Genomic DNA, 3867 nt, shown 5'->3' on the forward strand with positions numbered 1-3867 from the left:
CCGTCTCTCCACACTCTTGCCAGCATTTGCTGTCTCTGTTTTCTTGAACTTTGCTATTAATGTTGGGGTGAGCTGATATCTCATTGCCATTTTGATTTGCATCTCTTCATATGTTTGTTGGCCACCTAAATGGCTTCTTTGGTGAAGTGTCTGTTCGTGTCCTCTACTCATTTTTAAATTGGATTATTTGTCTTATCTTGTCTGAGGTGTTGAAGTGGTCTATAAATTTTAGACAGTACTCCCTTATCTGATATGTCATTTCCAAAAATGTTTTCCCATTCTCTCTTTTGGAGAAATCTTATGATGCATATAAGTGTCTAAATTTTAGGAGGTCCCAGTCATCTGTTTTGTCTTCTGCTGTTTGTGGTTTCAGTCATGTCTGACAGTGGTTTTATGCTATGCATCAGAGCCCCTATGTTGGTCCCTGTTTTTTCATTGATGATCTTTTTGTATGTGATGTGAGCTATAGATCTTGTTTCATTTTTATGCAAACAGATATCAGATTTTACATCATTTATTAAAGAGACTATCTCTTCCCCATTTAATGCATTTTGGACCTTTGTCAAAGATCAGCTGGTCATAGGTGAGAAATTTACTGCTGGGTTCTCAGTTCTGTCCCATTGATTTATATGTCTTTCCTTGTACCAGTGCCAGGCTGTTTGGACCACTGTGGTTTACACATGTAGTGAGTTTGGAGATTGGGATGTGAAAGGCCTTGTTTTTCTTCTTTACAATGCTTTGTGTATCTGAGGTCTCTTTCTTTTCCATATAAAGTTGGTGATTGCTTTTTCCATCTCTTTAAAGAATGATGTTGGAATCTGGATTGGGCTTGCTTTATGTCTGTACATAATTTTGGGTAGTATGAATTGATTCTTCTTACCTCAGTAATTTTGAATGCTGCCGTTGGCACAGAGACAAATACATGTGTGTATAAATTCTGTTTTCTGTGTTATTAGCATGGTTGTTTGTGGTTGTGTGCCACTGAGGTGTTTCTGACTCATAGCGACCCTCTATAATAGGGTTTTGTTGTTGTTTTTGTTGTTGTTGTTAAGTGCTGTGGAGTCGGTTCCAAGTCATAGTGACCCTGTGTAGGGTTTCTAAGGAGCGGCTGGTGAGTTTGAACCACCGACTTTGCAGTTCAAACCAGCTTTGAAGTCGAGTGCTTATCCTACGTTGTCGCATTTACAAGGTTGTAAATCTTTACAGGAGCAGAAAGTCTCATCTTTTTCCTTGGAGTGGCAGCTGGTAGATTCAAACTGCTGACCTTGTTGTTAGCAACCCAACTCATACCCCATTCCAACCCCTGGGCTCCTTTTGCCATAGTGGCTCTTATCGCTACATCTTTATATCCAACTAGTGCAGCTAGCAGGGTCCTGGAGTAGTACTGTAGGATAAGCACTGGACTGCAAACTGCAAGGTTGTTGGTTCAAGCCCACCAGCTGCTTTTTGGAAACCCTATACAGGGTCTCTATGAGTCGGAACCGACTCAACAGTACTTAACAACAACAGCAAGTGGAACTACCAGCTCCTATTACTGTTCTGTTGTAAAATTATTTTGGCTATAATTGTTGTAAAATTAATTTGGCTATATAAAACTTGTGTAGAAGTTTTAAGCCAGCTTGTTAAGTTTCTTTTCTTAAGAACAGCAAAAAAAATTATCCTTGGGCTTCCATTGAATTTATAAGTAAATTGGGGGAAATTTAAACCAGTTCCTGTTTACTGTCCAGTCAGCTCCAACTCATAGCACCCCATGTGTGTCAGGGCAGAGCTGTGTTCCATGGGGTGTTCAATAGCTGGTTTTATGGAAGTAGATTCCCAAGCCTTTCCTCTGGTCACAGGAGAAGCCACGAGCAACTGTGGAGTCTGGAACGTTCGAGTTCAGTTCCTTCTTTTGCTTCCTGTCATTTCTGAGACTCCACAGCAAGTGTCAAAAATCATCTTTAAAATGAGAGTCACAGCACATTCTAGCTCAACTCCTGGTGACCAGCTAAGCTGGCATATTTGTATTTAAAGTTCCCAGTTCGGGGAGAAGTGCTGGATAAATGGTGGTCAGCATGGCTCTTTCTTAGATCCTATAAATGCTTTTCAATTTCCACTTACTTCACAGTTAATTAAATATAGAGGCAATAATGTTAACACCTTGTTTTTATAGAATCGTTGGCAACTGTGTCATTGGTATCATAAATATTACTCCTGCTTTGTTAATGAAAAATCTAACATCCACATGTTTCTCGCTAAAATTCCTTCAATGGGCCTTCCAATTTGGATGGCCTAGGTGACAAGTGGAAGAAGACAGGTCCGGGCCCAGGAGGCTGTGGGATGGTGTGGGAAGGAGAATACCACAGCATGAGTGAGAGGTGGATTTCATTCACTGCTGTAGTGTCTGCATTATTGGCGGGCTGTAATAGGCCGTCTCTGAGGGCCTGGCCTGGGCAGACTGGCAAGAAGGTTCCAGCTGGTGGCAACGCGCACAGTGGGTCTGCAAGAAGCTCCACATGGCAGACAGACTACTGTGGAGGCTGGTCTTCTGATCCGGGAGGCAGTTCTGGACTTCAGCCTAATCCACACTGTGGGAAGAGCGTTGGACTTCAAACTGCAAGGTCGATGGTTCAAACCTACTAGCTGTTCCAAGGCAGAAAGATCAGACTATCTGTTCCCATAAAGACTTAGTCTCAGAAAAAAGATTTTGTTTCAACCAGATTTAGTTGAAATGGGCTTGGTGGCAGTGGGTTTGGGTTTGGGTTTGGGCTGGGATGAATTTTGGGATGAATTCTGATTGATCAGAAGCGGCACGCAATAACGAGCCCCTGATTGCTCATGTGGGCAGTGGGCAGAATGTGGGTGGCATTTACTATGCACCAGTGAGCAAGTCCCGGTGGTGTAGTGGGCTAAGCATTGGACTGCCAACGGAAAGGCCGGTGTTTGAAATCTACCAGCTGCAAGAGAGAGATGAGGGAGTCTGTTTTTGTAAAGATTTACAGCTTCAGAAACCCCACGGAGCGATTCTACTCTAGCATGTAATGTCATGATGAGTCGGGGTTGGCTTGGCTTCAGTTGTTTTTGTTTTGGAATGAGTTAGTGAAAATGCAACATGTGCAAATTCGAGAATCCTTTCCTCATTGTAACTCTCTAGACTCGGCTTACACACTAGTATCTCCAGGGATATCCAACCCTTTAGGAACCTATCCTTAACCACATCGCTTGTGGAAGAACACTTTTATAACACCAAGTTCAGGCTGACTTTCAGACAGACAGAGCTTCGGTCGTGAAGAGTTTTATGACCAGAGCGCCACTGAGTAACAGTCTTTTAGCTACAGTGTCAGTAAATCTTTGAAATGTGAGAGGTTTGATTTGATTTGATATCTGTTTTTCTTAATTGTCTAATGTATGCATGTCTTTTTCCTTTTTGGTATCCTCCAAATCATGTTGTTGTTGTTAAATACCGTGGAGTCGGTTCCGACCCATAGCGACCCTGTACAGGGTTTCCTAGGCTGTAAATCTTTATGGGAGCAGAACACCTCATCTTTCACCCACGGAGCCGCTGGTAGTTTCGAACTGCTGACCTTGAGGTTGGCAGCCCAACTCGTAACCACTATGCTACCGGAGCTCCTTAGATTACTTCAATCTTAACTCGTCTTGAAAACCCCTGGGTGGTTCAAATGGTACATACAAGCTCAGCTGCTGACCAAATGGTTGAAAGTTTGAATCTACTCAGAGGTACCTCAGAAGAAAAGACTGGTGATCTACTTCTGAAAAATCAGCCATTGAAAGTCCTTTGGAGTGCAGTTACTACTCGGGCATACGGGGTGCTCCTTGAGACAGAGCCGCCTCAGTGGCAATGGGTACTGGGAAACTCTTCTTAAAGGA

At 42.8% G+C, this 3867-nt stretch overlaps 1 protein-coding gene across 1 annotated transcript in view; it reads left to right on the top strand.

The window, feature by feature from the left end:
• The window catches only part of DOCK1 (dedicator of cytokinesis 1), a 576252-nt gene that overhangs the window by 443054 nt on the left and 129331 nt on the right, over nt 1-3867 (top strand). The gene's annotated exons all lie outside the window — the stretch shown is intronic.

This window comes from Chrysochloris asiatica, unplaced genomic scaffold, assembly GCF_000296735.1.
Source record: "Chrysochloris asiatica unplaced genomic scaffold, ChrAsi1.0 scaffold00105, whole genome shotgun sequence".
In the NCBI taxonomy this organism is placed as follows: Eukaryota; Metazoa; Chordata; class Mammalia; order Afrosoricida; family Chrysochloridae; genus Chrysochloris; species Chrysochloris asiatica.